The following is a 21158-nucleotide window of genomic DNA, read 5'->3' on the forward strand; positions in this document are numbered from 1 at the left end:
TTGACAGCCCTAGTTTGTACTGAATGTGTCTTTTATTTGAATAAATTTGACGAATATTCATTCATTCATTCATTTTCTTGTTGGCTTAGTCCCTTTATTAATCCGGGGTCGCCACAGCGGAATGAACCGCCAACTTATCCAGCAAGTTTTTACGCAGCGGATGCCCTTCCAGCCGCAACCCATCTCTGGGAAACATCCACACACACATTCACACACACACTCATACACTACAGGCAATTTAGTCTACCCAATTCACCTGTACCGCATGTCTTTGGACTGTGGGGGAAACCGGAGCACCCGGAGGAAACCCATGCGAATGCAGGGAGAACATGCAAACTCCACACAGAAACGCCAACTGAGCCGAGGCTCGAAGCAGCAACCTTCTTGCTGTGAGGTGACAGCACTACCTACTGCGCCACTGCTTCGTCCTAATTTGACAAATATTCAGAATGTAATTTTTGACAACCCTAGGTCGTCCTGTATGCAGCTTTTTTTTTTTTTTTTATAAATTCGAAGAATAATCAAAACTCTATTTTTAACAGCCCTAGGTCCTCTTGAATATGTCATTTTTTTATAAATTCGATGAATATTCGCAGTGGAAAAAGAATGAATATTGTGTAAGACTCCCATGAGCTTGGAGGACTGCATCCATACATCTCTGCAATGACTCAAATCACTCATTAATAAAGTCATCTGGAATGGCAAAGAAAGCGTTCTTGCAAGACTCCCAGAGTTCATCAAGATTCTTTGGATTCAATGCCTCCTTCGTCTTATCCCAGACATGCTCAATAATGTTCATGTCTGGTGACTGGGCTGGCCAATCCTGGAGCACCTTGACCTTCTTTGCTTTCAGGAACTTTGATGTGGAGGCTGAAGTATGAGAAGGAGCGCTATCCTGCTGAAGAATTTGCCCTCTCCTGTGGTTTGTAATGTAATGGGCTGCACAAATGTCTTGACACCTCAGGCTGTTGATGTTGCCATCCACTCTGCAGATCTCTCGCATGTCCCCATACTGAATGAAACACCAAACCATGATGTTTCCTTCACCAAACTTGACCGATTTCTCTGAGAATCTTGGGTCCATGTGGGCTCTAGTAGGTCATCTGAATGATGATTTATCTGAAAAATCTACCCTATGACACTTGAAATGATCAACTAGAAGTAAAGTTATTATGCGTTGTTCTTACAACTGGGGCTGACAACAAGACTTTTGTCAGGTAGTATATATATTTAATTAGGATTTTCTTCATAATGTACTTTGTACTATTATTGTGGTGCCAAAATTCACACATATAGTCAAAAACGACTGATGTTAGTATTCTATTTTTTATTATCCACACAAACTAGCATACAAATCTAATATCAGCCATAATGTGAAAATAATTATTGACTTATAAAAAAGGGAACGAGTAATTGACATCTTGCTGTATAAAGAAATGTGCTTTTCTCAATGTTTGACGTTCTGTCAAAGTTTTGGGATTCTGCTTCACAAGTCTAATCCTGTTTCAGATGGATTTATGAAAGTCAGCGATCCATCAGCAGCTCCTGGGAGCAAATCCGAGCGCCTCAGCCTTTCTGAATGAATCTGAATTCATTCACTCCAAAGACAAGGCAGAGTCTATACAAGGGTCTTTGAACCCAGGGCTAACATTATCAGGACTTCAAAGCGCTCTTCCTCCACCTCAATGCCTGCTATTCTTCTACAGTAAAGAGTCTCCGCAGCATCAATCGGGTTCTGGGGAATACAGAGATGGCACGGCGAAAAAACTTTTGTAAAAGACCTGTACGGACTTCATAACAGGTTTTTTCTGGGTCGGCTTGAAAAGTAATCTTTTGCCGATTTTACTCAGAGACACAAAAAGGGGCCCTCCCTCGACATGACTACGCTGAAATAACCTTTTGCGAAACGCTAAAGCCACCTAGAGCCTCTGGAATATCGAAAGCATGTTTTTGGCCCCGGGGGGGAGTCGGAATATCTCAATACATTCCCAGTTCACTGCGCTCTGATCCAAACAGGGGCCCCCCTCGGTGGGGTGGCTGTTTTTACTGCGTCTCTCCTGGGATTAGGATGGCCAATAAGTTCAAGCAAGAAAAGAAAACACAGGGGACTGAGAACCAGGCACGACATAACCATTAAGTGCGTCGGTGGGAACCGCACTGCTGCCCACAATGCTACCTTTCCTCTCATTGTCCCATGGGCATTTTTCTGGGGGGGGGGTTGTTTAGGTTTTGCACAGTACAAACAGCGTCTGCTTCACCAGCACAACAACAAACTCCTCTGAGTTATGTAAGTGTTATAAATCTCCATCGTAAATGGGATTTTTTGCTGTGATGGCTTGGAGGAGCTGCTCTACAGTGGATCGCTCTTCAATAGTGACGTTTGTATTAAAGTGAACTGAACTTTAACACTGACGTTTGTATTAAAGATTAGATTAGATTCTTTATTGTCATCACACATGTACAAATACAAGGCAACAAAATGCAGTTTAGGTCTAACCAGAAGTGCAATAGCAGCTAGTGCAGGATACAGGTATAAGTTATTAGGACCTTTCACACATACAGACCTTTGCTGCTCCGCGCGGTTTGTGAGAACGAAATTTGTGAATATTTTTCCAGACACATTTAGCTGTTAGTCAGATAACATTTCCATGTTCCTTTTTAATGCTTTTGCTTGCTACACAAATAAAAATGTGCAGAATTGTAGTATTATAAAGTATTATAAAGTTTTCTAACTGGCGAATGACATGATTTAGTGGGTCTCCACTAATGTCATCCTTAATGTGAGCGTTCGTATTTCAGGAGGCATGACTTTGGACCGCAGGGATGGGACTGTAATAGAGTTTTTATTTAAAAAGCTACTTTTTCCAAATGTGTGTATATATATATATATATATATATATATATATATATATATATATATATATATATATATATATATATATATATATATATATATATAAATATATATATATATATATATATATATATATATATATATATAAATATATATAAATATATATATATATATATATATATATATATATATATATATATATATATATATATATATATATATATATATATATACATACATTCATGATTTTTAATGCTGTTGTTAAAAATCATGGAGGCCATTCAAACCACCAGATAATGAGATAATGTAGTTTTTGTTGTGTATACTCATTTATGCTTCCCCCTAAGTTCAGTAAAACAGAAAATTAGTAATGAAGTAAATTTGTTAACTTTACTTTTGTTATATGTGAAACAGATATTTTAGATATCAGATGTATTAAGCTTAATCTTGTCAACATTTTGAATATTGTCTGTTTTCATTGGGATATTGTTTTAAAATGTTACTTTCCAAAGGGCATGTACTCATTTTAACTCGTATTTAACTCAGTATTTTAATTCATTCTGTCTAGTGCTAGTTATCCGTGCTGTTGTCCTATTGGAATTTTCGTTCCAAAATGGCCACTGCGTGACACTAGCGGCATCTAGTGGCTGTTTCCCAAATAGCAACAGAGTGTCGCCTCTTGGTGATTCTAAGCTCTTTGACGCTGCTTATGTGCCCTGCCCGCCTTGCGTTTTTGCAGTTTACAAATAAAATGAAACAAAGTCAACCTTGAGCATGTTAAAAAGCATGTTACGTCAGTCGCTGTTGTTCACATGTAAAAATAAATCAGTATTTCAAAAAGCAATATTTAATGTGTCACAAAATAGACACGTCAATTTTCCTTTCATTAAATAATATTTCAATATTAATTTGACCAATTAACTGTTAATATTTGTTAACGAGCGGCAGTTGTCAGTTGGCAAAATTAACCAAAATGAGCATCCCTAACAGTGACGTTTGTATTAATAACTTTATGCTGAATGCTAGTACCCAGTGCTTGCACGTGACATTGGAGAACGGGGGGGTTGGTTGGGGAACGAAAGTAAAGTGCGGGAGGGGGATGGCGGGGCGTTGGATGTCGGAGGGGAAAGTGAAGAGGGTTGAGTCGCGGAAGAAACTGAAAGCGCCGGATCCGGAGTGTTCCGCCACAAATTAAGCCCTGCTAGTATCTTGAAAAATATCCAGTCAAATATTATGTACTGTCATCATGGGAAAAATAAAATAAACATTTTATTAGAAATGAGTTATTAAAACTATTATGTTCAAAAATCTCCAGTCCGTTAAACAGAAATTGTGGAAAAAATAAACAGAAGGGCTAATAATATATAGTTTATCGTATAGCTTATCGAACTCTTGCACCAAAACAATGACAATATGACTGCTTCCACAAGAACTAAGATCTGATGCACAGAAATGAGTGCGACTGACCCCAGACAACACATCGCTGTGTGTAGTTATGAGCTGGAATAATGCAGCGAGGGCCAGTGTGGAGCAGGTGCGCATGCTAATGAGGGAGCGGCAGCTGCTGGTCACAGCGCACCCGACTCTCTGCTCATAAACCCCCCCTCCCCACAAACACACACACACACTTTCCCAAAGAGAAGAAGAAGAAGAGGGCCGAGGCAGCAGGCAGTTGAATGGTTTGCCCACCACAGAGCGGAGCAGACAGGCTCCATGAGAAGCCCCATTGTTTCCTGCCGCCATTCAGAGCGGGGCTGACCGCAGTCTGGGTGCCTCTAACCCTTCTGAGTGTGCATTCAGCTGTTAAACCTCCTCTTCTTTCCCCATCCCTCCCTCCGTCACCCTCTCTCTATCCTCTCCCGTTTTAATCTTCCAGTTCTCCACTTCCTTCCTACTTGGCTGGGCTGGAGGTGTAGTCGCACTCCTACACGTATGATGTCTGTCACTGTTTCCCGCCTTTTCCTCCCTTCTTCTTCAGCGAATCCCGTGATATCTGGATGATGAGGTCATCGGTGAATCAACACTCCCTTCGCTCTTTCCAAAAGTTCAGGATGTGTGTGCTCTTTAATGGCTAGTGGTAATTTCTGTTTGAGAACTATTTCTAATTTTGTCATTCATTCATTCATTTTCTTGATTATCAGGGGTCGCCACAGCGGATTGAACCGCCAACTATTGTAGCAAATGTTTTACTCAGTGGATGCCTTTCCAGGCCTGGGAAACACCCATACAGTCTTACATTCAAACACACACACTCATACACTATGGCCAATTTAGTTAAACCAATTCAGTGCATGTCTTTGGACTGTGGGGGACATCAGAGTACCTAGCCGGGACTCGAACCAGTGACCTTCTTGCTGTGAGGCAACAATGCTAACTACTGGGCCACCATTTCGACGTATTTTGTTATATATTTGAAATATTATTCATTTATTCATTTTCTTTTCAACTTAGTCTCTTTATTCACCTGGGGTTGCCACAGCGGAATGAACCGCCAACTCATCCAGCATACGTTTTATGCAGTGGATGCCCTTCCAGCTGCAACTCATCACTGGGAAACCCATACACTCTCATTCACACACATACACTGCATGTCTTTAGACTTGTGGGGGACACCGGAGCATCCGGAGGAAACCCACGCAAATGTGGGGAGAACATGCAAACTCCACACAGAAATGCCAACTGACCCAGCCAGAACTCGAACCAGCGACCGTCTTGTTGTGAGGCGACAGTGCTAACCATTGAGTCACCGTGAAGCCTTTGTAAATATTTTACTATTGTAAAAAATATTTGTAAAATTTAAAATACCATGTCTGTTTAAATATAATTTTATTATATACATTTAAATATACATAACATGTCATTTATTTATTATTTATATAATTTAGAAATAAGAAAATAAAATGGTTAAAATGATTTTGTAAAATTAGAAACGTCATTCAGAAACAGTCACTTCCGATTAATTTAGGACTTTCTTTAATGAATGAAGGAATGTATGCATGTAAAAATAAATATTTAAATAAATAATATTGCTAAGCCCAGACTTTTGAATCAAAGTGCATTTAATAATTTCTCAAAGTAAATTAATTGTATTTAACAATATTACTACAATAAAACGATCTTACTTTTACTTATCCAATAACTTGCCTAAATAACTTAATTTAACCTAGTTTAATCTTTAAGCTGCACTAAGCTGAATAATAGATCCTTGTGATAACTAATAGATCCTTGTAATAAATAAGTTGAAATTGTATGTACTGCCATCATGGCAAATACAAAAGAAGGTACTTACTGGAAATTAGTTACTTTAGTTACTATAATGTTTAAAAACAAACTTCTGCCTATTAAACAGCACTTGGGTAATTATATATACATGATCTGTGCCCCAGCGAGTGTGTTTCGAGCATAATGTGCATTAAACCAATTAGAGTCTCATCTCCCATTTCCTTTAAGAGTCAGTTATGTCGTGCCATGGCGCATTTGGTATTTACATGGTGGACTTGTTGGCATCAGAGCATCTGCAGCGCGAGGATAAAGAATGAGTCTCCTCCATTCTGCCCCTTTACTTTCTCTTTACTTTAATTTTACTCTTTACTTTCGTGGATGAGGAAACGGTTTTGTAAGCACTCCACTGAAGATATCCATTAGCCTACATATTTAATTTTGTTTGTTCAGCGCAAAGATTTGTTTAAAACTATTTCTAAATTCAGCTCTAATTTCCAGCAAACGAATAAAAGAACAATAACAATGATATGTGGTCCAAAAACTGAGTTATATCCAAGCACACGTCCTATTCCTATGCCCCATATAGTGATGCATAAATATTTAAAACAAGACAGGTGGACAAATCTGAACTTGTTTTTATTAAAACAAATACAAATATGCATATAATAAGTAATACTACTAACAACATTATACGAATGCGAATTGTCATGAATACAATGAAAAAGCCCCCGCCCCAACTCATTAAATCCTACATTCATTAGTAATTGCTGTTTAATTTCCCACAACAAGTCTCTAATAGACGATCTATAACTCACAAGCTTCCTAAAAGAATGAATATGAACCAGCCCTAAGGGTTTTTACATAGTCTGAGAGGAGGAGTCGGTGGCCACATTGGAATGTAACCGTTTACATTAAAAATTGACCCCATTGTGTGTCCCCATCCCTGACAGCGCTCCTCAATGAAAAGTCCTGGCAGCCGCACTTTACGGCAGCCTGTGGAAAATCACACCACCTTTGAAAGTCTACTAGACCTGCCTGTCCTGGCAAACAGTCCCGCTTCTGGAGGGGGTAAATACATTAGGCACTTAGTCAGTCCTGGCTCCTGCTCCTAAAGCACACATTAGGGAATTACGCTGAGTACACTGTGGACTTCAGTAGGAAACCCTGCCAGTTTGCTCTTTAACTTGGCAAATGCTTGTCACATTAGCAATCAAGCTACTTAAAGTGGCAGAAGGCCACAAAAGAGTAGCCTACTAAGATAAAATGCATTAAGGGGAACAAAAGAGTTGAGGGTGCGTCCATTGGCCTCTAATTTACTTGTAGCTTTTAAGAAATGTTCTTTCGCCTTGATCTGACAATCTGAGGGACATGTGAGTTTTATTTCGATATTCATTCATTTTCCTTCGGCTTAGTCCCTTATTTATCAGGGGTCGCCACAGCGAAATGAACCGCCAACTCTTCCAGCATATGTTTTATGCAGCGGATGCCCTTCCAGCCACAACTCAGTGCGGGGAAACACCCATACACTTTCTCATTCACACACATACACTATGGCCGATTTAGTTTATTCAATTCACCTATAGCGTATGTCTTTAGACTGTGGAGGAAACCGGTTTCCACCTGGAGGAAACCCACGCCAACATGGGGAGAACATGCAAACTGGCCCAGCCAGGATTCTTGCTGTGAGGCGACAGTGCTGCAGTGCTAACCACTGAGCCACCGCGCCACATATTGCGAAAGAATAGAGTTTTAGATGACTTGAACAGCTCTGTTTGGACTCAATTCATAATTCTAGATTGATCCTCATCATTTATAGATAGAATTATTGATTTGTAGGAGAGCACATCTACACTGTTAGAAACTGCTGTCAAATTTACAGTATTACTAGCCATTTTTACAGTATTACTGGCAAAATTTGCAAGCGCACTGTAAATTAACAATTACAACTTGTCACAATCTCCAGCGATCGTTACTACTAAGATCGCTGAATCTCATTCACAATAACCATTGACTACAAATCCGCCATTTCTGGGCTACATTTTCATACATGCACTCTGCTCACAGACACACATGCTTCCTCATTCTGACTGATTACACTCACACCACCTGAGGATTGTCAAAGACTGATTACACACACTACTTAAGCAGCACACACTCACTTCCAGGGCCGAGTCTTGTTATCTGTAAAATAGCACTACAACGTGTTTTCCTTGTCTTGTTTTCCTGTGTTTTGACCTAGCCTTGTTTATCCAGTTTTCCCTGTCGGCCGCCTGCCTTCTGACCTCTCGCCTGATACTTGACTATGATTCTGGACTGCCTTTATACATCTGTTTGAACCTGTGTTGAACATTGCTTGCCTGACCACTGAATAAACCTGCACGTGGATCCTACTTCAGTTGTCTGTGTCACTCCCCGTGTTACACAACTGTGTAAAACTAGTAGGTATAGTACATAGTAGGTATGTGGCTTAGCAAACTTAAACAAAATCTCAAGAAAAGGTTTTATATGCTCATTTAATAACCCATAAAATACCCCATAGGATCAAAAGGTCCATATTGACCATATTTGGAATGGTCGTGAATATTAATGTGTTCTGCTCTCAGCAATTGAACTCCTCATTTTAATTCAATTCAATTATTGTTTTATTAGGATGACATATGTATTGCTAAAAGCATTTATAAAGTTTACATTAAATGAACATTTATACATTATTTAAAAAAATGAATTGAATAAACATGAGAAGGAGGAAAAAATGGCTCACAGTATGGCTCTTTCCATGTACCGAGCTTTTGTTATTCGACTATGCCGACCCAGATTTTCTTTATAGGGACCCTTTATAATATTATAAATAATATGTGGATATAATAATAATGGCTAATTATTTTGACTTAAACTGTAGAGTTTGATGAACTAAATGTGTATTTTATTTTCTCATCCCCCAAAACAAGCTGTTTAATCGATTTAGTGGTTGAAAAACATGCATTTGCATTTCACAATAAGGTTTTTGATAACACATATTAAAAACAGAAGCATTCTTAAGTCCTACATACACTCGCAAAAATGACATTAGCTGTTTGTTCAAACTATCTATTTAAATTGAGCTGAAGCAACACAATTCTTGAGATTTTTTAAGGTGGACAGCTGAATTGTTTTATGTTTAATCGACTTAAATCTGTAAAAACTAATCATTTAACCTAATTCCTTCATGTTGTCCTAACACATGTCGGTTGTGTGTATAAACACCGTTCGGTTTTACGAATCTCCCTCCCAGTCCAGACAGAAAAAAGCCTATAAAAATAAATCTGTCTGCGTAAACAGCCTAAGTTTGATTCTGTGACCACAGAATGACCCCATACTATTATTCTTCCTTCATCGTCCTCTCCAAAATACCTTTGTCCTCTGGGAGGTGATGGGATTCATTTTTTGGGCATTGGTAGCCCAGGACAACGGGGTTTAGCTAGTTCTGCAATGCTCGTCCAGTCCAGAACAGATGTTTTGTTGACTCCTGACCCTCAGCCAGATGAAACACAGGGGGTTTCCACCCACTGCGCTCCAATCTGCCATCTGCCATTGAAAGGTCACAGAGTGAAGGGGGTTTGTCTCTCGCAACAAAAAGTTAAAGGCTAACTTAGAAGCCCTTTCATGCCTGAAGTCCGGGAAAGAAACAGAATACTGTACACACTGTCAGTGAGGACAATGAATGGATGTCCAAAACACCACTGCATTGTTTGGGCTGAATACTTAATAAGTGTAATTCAAAAAGTAACTCAGCTGTACGTGAAAGGCAAGTTAACCTCGATCAACAGCATGCAATCGTTTGATAATTAATTTGGTTCTACTCATTCTTGATTTTTTACATTTTCCTTTCTTTCTTTAGATGTTTAGTTTGGCTCATTGAAGTCAGGTTTTCGACTTTAATCCTCGCTTTTCTAAACCACTTTTATGAAACAGCCCCCAGGGCTTTTTGTTGTTGTTGTCATTGTCATATGCCAGAAAGTGCGTGAAAATACATGAACTGGAAAACACATCGGGCCCTATCATACACCCGGCGCAATGTGGCGCAAAGGCGCGACGCAATACTTGTTTGTAGTTTTAGCTTGGCGCAAGAGTCGTTGTGAGGCGTTGCGCCACACTCTTTAAATAGCAAATGCATTAGCGCTCATATGTGCGCTCATAGGCGTTCTGGTCTAAAAAGGGAGGCGTTCTGAGGCGCATTGCTGGCGCATTGCTATTTTGAGAAACTATAATAGATTTTTTATTAGACCAAAAAAAAAAACCGGTCTAAACTCCAGCACAGAGTTGCGCCTCGCTTACACACAGCTTAATACACACAAGATGTAGAGCATTAAGCAAATATCTCTACAAATGAAAAAATTTAAATATTAAGGATAAATATAGGATATAATAAGAATATATATAGGATATAAATATAAAGGATTAAAATATTACAAAACATATTATTTTCTAGCCTACATAAATATGAAAAACCACTGCTTTTTTGTCTTCTTCATCTCAGGAGGCTTTTTCAGTTCATTCATAACAATTTGCTTTTGTATAATGTTATTATTATTAGCAGTATTATTTATTATATCCATATTTATATTTGTTTTATTAAAAACAAGCTTAGATTTGTCCACCTGCAGGTTTTAGACCATATGGGGCACAGCATGTGTTTTAGGATATAACTCAGGTTTTTGAGCACACTTCGTTATTATTGTTCATTTATTCGTTTGCTGGAAATTAGAAGTGAATTTAGAAATAGTTTTGAAACAAATATTTGTGTTTAACAAACGAAATTAATTATTTATAGGCTAATTGATGTCTGTACGTACAAGGTTTCCCTATCCATGAGAGCGAAAGTGCAAGTAGATCATTTATCTCTCATTCTCACGCAGTAGATGCTCTGTTTAACAGTTTTCTGTTAAAAAAAAACTGTTAACTGTTTGCTTGTGAAATGTTCAGTTTTTCCACTTACACTTACTTTACGTCCTGTAAATAGCAAATGCGCTTATGGCGCGACACAGCTGGCTCTTAAAGGGAATGGGAGAAGAGACTCTGATTGGTTTATTCTCAAAACACACCTATAACTCATTAAGAAAATAAACTCAACCCTTTTAGACCATGCGCCTTGGCGCAAAGCGGATTTTCCCGTCCTTAAATTTGCAAATATGGATTCTGACATGCCCTGAATGCGTTTGCGCCCTGCGCTTTTCGTTTTTCGCATGGGCCGTCAAAATAGAGCCCATCATGTCTCTTGTTCATAACTGTTAATTGTTTTAACAGTTTCTCAGTAAAAAAAAATGCACTTATTTTTTCCTGAGTATGTGCTTGTCAACATTATGCATTGTATCCTTAATTTGTTTCCTTAATTTGTATCCTTCAAATTGAGCTCCAGTTGTAATGAACCCAGAACATTCCTGCAGGCACTGACTAGCATGAGTTGTGTAAAACGATCAGGCTACCTGTAAGGTGGTTCAGTTTTGTTAGAGAGGTGTCAGCACCCCTAGCCTCTTTTATCCCCTTAAGCAACACAACAATAACACACAATCTACTCCGTTTTAAACCCTAATTTCCTGAAGTGGGGATTTAAACTCGGAGGAGTCTTTGAGTCTTGTCTGCTCTTTATGAAACAATGGCCCGGGGCTTTTCGCACTCTCTCTGTAATCACTGGAGGAGACCTGATCCTCCAGGCCCACATCTGTTAGTGTTCATTACGCCTGTGTTTATTTGTCCCTTGTACTGAGGGATCCTATGGGAACCACTGGTCCTCCGAGGGACAGAGAGCAGCCATTAACCCACCCAATACTCTTCTAATGAGTGCTGCTCCTGGGGGTTTTACGAGTCTAGGGACTAGGTTCATGCTTTCAGAAGTCATAGCCTATATAGTACCTCCACATGACAACAATCATGTTTTTTTTTTCTTTTGGTGCAGATTCTGAATGTTTCGCATCCATGAAAGTCCATTTAAAGCATTTATATGGAAATAAGAAACTGTGTTAAATCTAGGGCTGCACAAAATATCGTTTCAGCATTGATATCGCAATGTGTGTGTCTGCAATAGTCACATCGCAGGATATGCAATGTTGAGTTGGAATAATTATTGAGAAACAATTGAGAATACATGAGATTTGTGAAGTCATTGCAAAGTATAACCATAACAGAGTGAAACTTCATCATTTGCATGTGTTTTAAAGGCATTTTAAAGGCATTAAATGCATAAAATTGTTAAATTTAATCTGGCCAACTTCAGGCATATACGAACTTACTTGACTAATGAAGCAGCAAAACTTTTTATGCACTCCATGATTTTTTCTTATATTACATATTGTCTTACTAGTTGGTCACATGCTAGTAAAACAGTTTTAAAATCAGTTGAATCACTTTATAAACAGGCACTGAAAGTATTTGATCAAAAGTCTATTAGGTATCATCATTGTAATATAATACAAAAACATTATTTATTGAGCTTTGATAGTATGAAATATTTGGCTGATGCTTGTATGATTTTTAAAATTTTAAATGGATATGCTCCACCTCCATTATGTGAGTTTGTGACACACAAGAACAATAACGGTCAAGCAACACGATCTGTTACCAGGGGAGACTGTGCTGTGCAGTTTAGACGTACAACTTTCGCACGATCAGTCTTCTCAGTTATTCTTTATTAGAACACACTTCCGATTGATTTAAGGGGTGTTACAAATTATTCCACTTTTAAATACAAGTTAAAGAAATGGCTAAAAGCAAATCAAGTTTGTAATCATGTGTAATTCTTTTGTCTAACATTTTAGGAAATTCTTATATACATGTTTTTATCCCTTTTTGTCATATGTAACTTTACTGTTTTTGTATGTGTAATGACGTGTTTTTTTATTTTAGGTTGCCTTTTAAAATCTGGCAGGGGGCAACAGATAAAAATTAGCCCTTGTGGCTAACTCTGGCTTATTTACAGTTTTACTGTTGATTAATGAGCATTGTCCCTGTTAAATAAAATAAATTCAAATTTCAAAAGAGTTTAAAGCATTTGGGCACAAAGAAAGTGCATATGTAACTTTAAAGAGGAATTATTTTACTGAATTAATACAATGAAGACTGTACAGTGGTATTTGACATTTCATTATTCCATTTCTATAACTAAACAGGTATAGAAATGCACTTCAATCACTGTCTTTTTGCACTTCAATCACCGTCTGATTCAGCTCAGCTGCTAAAACTGACCTCCGTAGACTACAGCGAATAGTCTGACTGCTGAACGAATCACTGGCACTACCCTTCCTACACTTCAAGAATTGTACTCTTCCAGAGTGAGTAAAAGGGCTTTCAAAATTGCTCTGGATGCCTCGCACCCAGCACACTACCTGTTTGAACTGTTACTGTCTGGTCGGCGCTTCAGAGCACCAAGCACAAAAACAGCCAGACACAGGAAAAGTTTCTTTCCTCAGGCCATCTACCTTATGAACAGTTAAATATCCCCCAACTGTGCAATAAATATGTGCAATACTTTCTCATACGCACTTGTACACAGCACCTTATATCAATATACAATGCAATACTTTCTCCATTCGCATTTGTACACAGCACCGCATAACCTGTTTATTTATAACAAATCTGTACATACAATTCAACATCCAGATCTTTTTACAAACTGTATCTCTGTTTAATGTTTAATGTTCATCATTGTTTTTTTCCGTATTTATTTTGTGTTGTCACTTGTCAATTTATGTACACTGGAAGCCACTTGTGTATTACTTGTGTGTGTGAAGCACACTTGGCAATAAAACTGATTCTGAATACTATTTGACTCTGCTGAAAACCATTAAGCACTGTTCATTTAGCTTTTTTCATTGCTCTATAGTCATTATTTTTGCTTGCAATTTCTTTATTTAAGTCCAGTTCCATGACCAATTTGTAGTTCTCCAGCTATCTGCAACTGCTCGATTGCCGGTGAGTGTAACATTATAAATTTGTGGGCTGCACGATACTGGGAAAATATGTAATAGTATTGTTGAGTATTTCAAGTAGAACTAGGCCTGGACGATATGGCAAAAAAAAATATCACAATTTATTTCTTAATTTCAGTCGATACGATATAATTCCGATATCAATATGGACAAAATTAAAAAGCCAGGAAAAAACAGCCAAGAACGCACACAATAGATGTCTGTACCTACAAATGTCTGCAAACTGAATTTGCAAAGTCTTTAATTCCTCCAGGCTTTTATAACCTTTTTTTTTTAAATGAAAAAAGAACAAAAAAAATTAATGTTTACTTTTTATTTGTATTAAGCCTTTACAAACAGATGGGTATATTCATAGTTCTGGTTGCTTTTCATCTTGAACGTCCTTTAAGGGTTCTATCTGTCTATTTATATTTGTGTATGTAATTACCTAATAAAATTAAAAGGTTTAATATAAAATAGTTATTGTATATTTTTTTCTATTTACATATTTATATATTTATATTTTGGCGACGCAGTGGCGCAGTAGGTAGTGCTGTCGCCTCACAGCAAGAAGGTCGCTGGGTCGCTGGTTCGAACCTCGGCTCAGTTGGCGTTTCTGTGTGGAGTTTGCATGTTCTCCCTGCGTTCGCGTGGGTTTCCTCCGGGTGCTCCGGTTTCTCCCACAGTCCAAAGACATGCGGTACAGGTGAATTGGGTAGGGTAAATTGTCCGTCGTGTATGAGTGTGTGTGTGTGAATGTGTGTGTGGATGTTTCCCAGAGATGGGTTGCGGCTGGAAGTGCGTAAAAACTTGCTGGATAAGTTGGCGGTTCATTCCGCTGTGGTGACCCCGGATCAATAAAGGGACTAAGCCGACAATAAAATGAATGAATAAATATTTATATTTTTGAAAATACAGCCGTTATTTAGTAGGCCACTATGTCATTATTTATTTTCGCTATTCACTGCACGCGAAACAATAATCACTAACCAATGAGAGTGATTGTAAATATAAGAAAGCTGATTAGACAAAAGTGACTACCTTTATGTGTGTGTGCGCGTACACATTGTACTCAGCCAGTGTTGCCAGATTAGGCGGTTTCGAATTTGATAGGGCGGTTGTTTTTGCATTTCGGCGGGTTTTTTAAAGTTTTTGGCAACACTGCACATAGCTGTGCTAGCTGTTTTTCACTCATATTCATATATTGATATCGAACTATTGTCCAGCCCTAAGTATAACGATATTTCTTTCGGTGTAACATTTCCCTAGAAAAATACTCGTTTTATTAGCTCAGTTTTTAAATCATTTATTTATGTAATGATATTAAAATAAACAGGTAAAACATGTTTTTCAGATCTAATTAATTATCAAGATATCGATAATTTGAGATAAATTGTGCAGCCCTATACTGAATAATAGTAATCAACTATTCATTCTACTTCGGCTTAGTCTCTATTTCAGAAGTCACCACAGTGGAATGAACCGCCAACTATTCCAGCATTTGTTTTATGCAGCGGATGCCCTTCCAGCCACAACCAAGTACTGGGAAACACCCATAAACACTCATTCACACACACATACACACACACGCATTCATACAATTTGACAATTTCGTTTATTCAATTCACCTGTATTGCATGGAACCCAGGGGAATCACACGCAAACACAGGAGAACATGCAAACTCCACACAGAAATGCCGACTGGCCCAGCTAGGACTTGAACCTTCTTGCTGTGAAGCAACAGTGCTAACCACTGAGCCACCGTGCCGTCCCATATTAATCAACATACTAATATGTGTTTATAGGGTCAGGATTAGGTTTAAATTTGGTGTAAGTTGCATGCAATGTCATTTCACATTATTTATGTTTATGACCACAGTAAGTTTGTGTAATCTGTGTAGCACAGTAAAACAAAATGTTTCTGATTTACTCATTAAAATATACTCGTCAACTCCTCTGACACTGTGACAATGTGAAAGACTTTCAAACATCTGCCACCGCCAGGGATGAATGGCAAAACCACAGGCATTAGCGGGTATTATGTGGTAAGTAGCAGGGCATTGTGCATGGTGAATTATTTACCTTGATACCGATCACTTTGTAATGCAGTTCTCCACAGACAGATGGCTCAGGTCAAAAGCATCAAACAAAAACAACACACGCCTGGTGTGTTTTGCTGCCCTTTTTTATACTTGGCCAGCTGTACATACAGAACACAATCTAGCAAAAACAGAATGTACAATCAAAGTTTGCCAAATTCCTGATGGAAATAAGGAGGAATCGGATTTCAACAGGCCAACACAAGCCACTTTAGCAGTCAATATAGGAAATCGTGCCAGAAAAGTGGACGCATCTTCATGAGGACATTAGGTCTCTGTAGTGATATGATAACAGACTGCAGCTTCTCTTCCTTTGGCACTGTTTTTCATTTCCTGAAGCTAAATGCAGCGAGAAACACATGCAAACAGAGCCTGTATTGAAACTGTCCTGCACAATCGGTCATTCTGGTTTAACGCATTACACACACCACACATGGCCCTGAGTGTAAATTACAGCCATTTTGGCTCAAAACTAAAATTTGAGATTATTAGCATGCAGGGTCGGAGTGACATCCTGTATGTGTACTGAATGCACATGGAATCTTATTGTGACTTTATTCGGCTTAGTCCATATATTAATCTGGGTTCGCCACAGCAGAATGAACCACCAACTTATCCAGCATATGCTTTAACGCAGTGGATGCCCTTCCAGCTGCAACCCATCTCTGGGAAACATTCATACACACTCGTACACTACGGACAATTCAGCCAACCCAATTCACCTGTACCACATGTCATTGCACTGTGGGGGAAACCGGAGCACCTGGAGGAAGCCCACGCGAACACAAGGAGAACATGCAAACTCCACACAAAAACGCCAACTGACCCAGCCGAGGCTCGAACCAGCGACCTTCTTGCTGTGAGGTGACAGGACTACCCACTGCGCCGCCATATTGTGACTTTAAATATATGTAAATCATTTGAGATCAGTATAAGCTTCGTACATGTATTTTTTATGAATATATTACTATAAAGACATCCTACTAGGACATATATAAAAAAGTAAATAGCATTTATACTTTTCCCAAAATCTAAATCTATTTAAATAAATCCTTTTTTTTAAACGTTCTATCCATCAAACAATCCTAGATTTTTTTCAGTGAATGCAATACTACCCTGCTATATAGTATACTACACAAGCATACTACCCTACTATACTACATTCTACCATGCTATATAGTATTAAAAAAGGTACAGAAGTCAAACATTTATTCATTTTCTGCCACTTTTCCGGGGCCGGGTAGCGGGGGCAGCAGTCTTAGGAGAGAACCCCAGACTTCCCTCTCCCCAGACACTTCCTCCAGCTCCTCCGGGGGGATACCGAGGCGTTCCCAGAGAGACATAGTCCCTCCAGCGTGTCCTGGGTCTTCCCCGAGGCCTCCTCCCGGTGGGATATGCCTGGAACAACTCCCTAGGTAGGCGTCCAGGAGGCATCCGAAACAGATGCCCGAGCAACCTCAGCTGACTTCTCTCGATGTGGAGGAGCAGCGGCTCTACCCCGAGCTCCTCCCGGGTGTCAGAGTTCCTCACCCTATCCATAAGAGTGCGCCCTGCCACCCTTCGAAGGAAACTCATTTCGGCCACTTGTATCAGAGATCTTGTTCTTTTGCTCATGACCAAAAGCTCATGACCATAGGTTAGAGTAGGAACGTAGATTGACTGGTTAATCGAGAGCTTTGCCTTTCGGCTCAGCTCCATCTTTACCACAACAGACCGGTACACTGACCGCATTACTGCTGCCGCTGCACAGATCCGCTTGTCAATCTCACGTTCCATCCTTCCCTCACTCTTGAACTAAACCCCAAGATACTTGAACTCCACCTGGGGTAAGGACTTCACTCCAACCTGGAGATGGCAAACCACCTTTTTTCCGGTGGAGCACCATGGCCTCGGACTTGGAGGTGCTGATTCTCATCCCTGCCGCGTCACACTCGGCAGCAAACTGCCCCAGTGCATGCTGAAGGTCCATGTTCGATGAAGCCAACAGAACAACATTGTCTGTGCATACCAGAGATGAAATCCTTTGGCCCCAGAACCGGACCAACTCCAGTCCAAGGATGCGCCTTGAAAAATGGGGCAAGTACCCCAGAAGGCACAGGACATCAACATGACGTCAGGTTAACGTTGGATCCCTGAGGTCAGGGGATGTGGGTAGCACAATCGGCTCACAGCAAGAATGTCGCTGGTTTGAGCCCCGGCTGGGTCAGTTGGCATCTCTGTGTGGAGTTTGCATGTTCTTCCTGTGTTGGGGTGGGTTTCCTCCAAGTGCTCCGGTTTCCCCCACAAGTCCAAAAACACGTGTTATAGGTGAATTGGGTAAGCTAAATTGTCCGTAGTGTATGAGTGTGAATGAGTGTGTATGAGTGTGTATGAGTGTGTATGGATGTTTCCCAGTGATAGGTTATTGCTGGAAGGGCATCTGCTGCGTAAAACATATGCTGGATAAGTTGGCGGTTCAGTCCACTGTGGCGACCCCTGATTAATAAAGGAACTAAGCCGAAAAGAAAATGAATGAATGAATATTAAATATCCCGTCGGAAGACAGTGAGCTCTTTTTGCACATTTCATCAACAGCCGCCCATCAAAGACTTAGTCGGAAGGTCTGAAGTTCGCATGTGAACTTCTCCTCATCTCCCTCCAGCCTTGCATCTCTCATCTCCTTGTCGAACACTAATCCTTTTGATTCGAATCTGCCGTCCCTCATACATACAAGGAATTCAGATGTGGAAGCTGGTTTGTATTACTGTCAGTTGGACCGCTGGCCTTGCCAAAGCGTCAAAGATAACGGCTCACTCGCTCCTTTACGAGCCTGTCAGAGTGCCAGATATAAGTGTTTGGTATTCCTGGCATGGTATGTCAAGTAGAATCAGCGCATCTTTCCAAAACAACACAAGAACGGCTGTACATGATCCACCTGTACTTATACTTTATATGCAGTTCAAGTTAAAATTATTAGCCCTCCTGTGAATTTCTTTTTCCAGTATTTCTCAAATGATGTTTATTTTTCACAGTATTTCCTATAATATTTTTTCTTTAGTACAAAATCTAATTTGTTTTATTTTGGCTAGAATAAAAGCAGTTTCAGTTTTTATGTCAATATTATTCAATCCCTTATGCAAATTTTTTTTTGATTGTCTACCGAACAAACTCTTATTATACTTTTATCATTATGATTTGCCTAATTACCTTAACTTGTCTAATTAGCCTAGTTAACCCTTTAAATGTCACTTTAAGCTGTATGGAAGTGTCTTGAAAAATATCAAATAAAATATTATTTAATGTCATCATTCCAAAGATAAAATAAATCAGTTATTAGAAATGAGTTATTAAAACTATTATGATTAGAAAAGTGCTGAAAAAATCTCTCCATTAAACAGAAATTTTGGGTGAAAATATACAGGAGGGCTACTCACACTTTATTTTAAGCTACAGTTCTTACTATTAATAAACCATTAACTATGACTTTTGCCCCAATAAACTCCTAATTTGTTTATTATTTATTATTAAGGTAGAGGTTTGGGTATTAGGTAGGAATAAGATCATATGCACTTTATAGGTACTAATAAACAGTCTATATCTTAATAATGGACAGGTAATAAGCCACTAGTTAATAGTAAAAATTGGGTTCTAAAGTGTTATGTCCTATTTTAAAAATGAACTAACCGAAGGCATTAAACAAAATAAACAAACAAACAATGCCGGTCTCTTATTGGACAATTAATAAGTTTTATGTATGTATATTATTATTTTTATTATTATTATTAATATTAATATTATTACTATTTTCATTATTATTATTATTATTATTATTATTATATTACTATTATTGTTGTTGTTAGTATTATCATCATTATTATTATTGTTATTATTATTATTGTTATTATTATTATTATTATTAGCCTTTTGTTATTATTGTTATTAGTATTATAATTATTATTGTTGTTGTTGTTATTATTAGTATTATTATTATTGTTGTTATTATTATTAGCGTTTTTGTTATTATCATTGTTTTTATTATTATATTCATTATTATTATTATTATTATTATTATTATTATTATTATTATCATTATTATTATTATTATTATTATTATTATTGTTGTTATTATTAGCGTTATTGTTAGTATTATTATTATTATTATTGTTGTTGTTATTATTATTAATATTATTATTATTAGTAGTAGTAGTAGTAGTAGTATTGTTACTATTATTTTTATTGTTGTTATTCATGTTATTATTATTATTATTATTATTGTTATTATTAATGTGCGATGTTTAATTTCATTTTTAAATTACATAACTGAATCAACTAGGGGGCGACACGGTGGCTCAGTGGTTGCCTCACAGCAAGGTCGTTGGTTCGAGGGGTAAAACATATGCTGGATAAGTTGGCAGTTCATTCCACTGTTGCGACCCTGACTAAGCCGAAGGAAAATTAATGAACATATATTCATACCTATAGCGCACCCGGGAGAAACCCGCGTGAACACGGGGAGGACATGCAAACTCCACAGAGAAATGCCAACTGACCCAGTCAAGGCTTGAACCAGCAACCTTCTCGCTGTGAGGCGATAGTGCTACTCACTGTGCCCACACGTTGTCTATTATTATTATTATTATTATTATTATTATTACTATTGTTATTATTATTATTATTTTACTTAAAGCTATAACTTTACGAAAACAACAACACATTTTCACTATTTGGCGGTTCATTCCGCTGTGGCGACCTCTGAAATAGAGACTAAGCCGAATGAAAATGAATGCATGAATGAATTCTCACTATTTACAGAGCAGCAACTAAAAGTGTGTCAGAAAGAATTTGGGTCTTTTACAATGGATCCATTTGATTAGAGGGCCACCCGGGCCAAAACTGACCTAAGAGCTCCGTTTTTGCCAATGTTTGTCAGACATGTTGCAGGACCAAGCGGCCTGTCCACCAGTTGCATTCGAACAATAGATAAAAGGTACTAGGCATAGTAACGTGCCATCCTGAGTGGGAGAGCGGCCTTCGTTTGTATCTCCATGTTTAATTAGAGGAGTC

General features: G+C 38.4%; 1 protein-coding gene across 4 annotated transcripts in view; it reads right to left on the bottom strand.

The window, feature by feature from the left end:
- Positions 1 to 21158, bottom strand: part of notch1b (notch receptor 1b) — a 185819-nt gene that overhangs the window by 74267 nt on the left and 90394 nt on the right.

The sequence above is a fragment of the Danio rerio genome, chromosome 5, assembly GCF_052040795.2.
Source record: "Danio rerio strain M-AB ecotype USA chromosome 5, GRCz13ab, whole genome shotgun sequence".
NCBI classification, from domain to species: domain Eukaryota; kingdom Metazoa; phylum Chordata; class Actinopteri; order Cypriniformes; family Danionidae; genus Danio; species Danio rerio.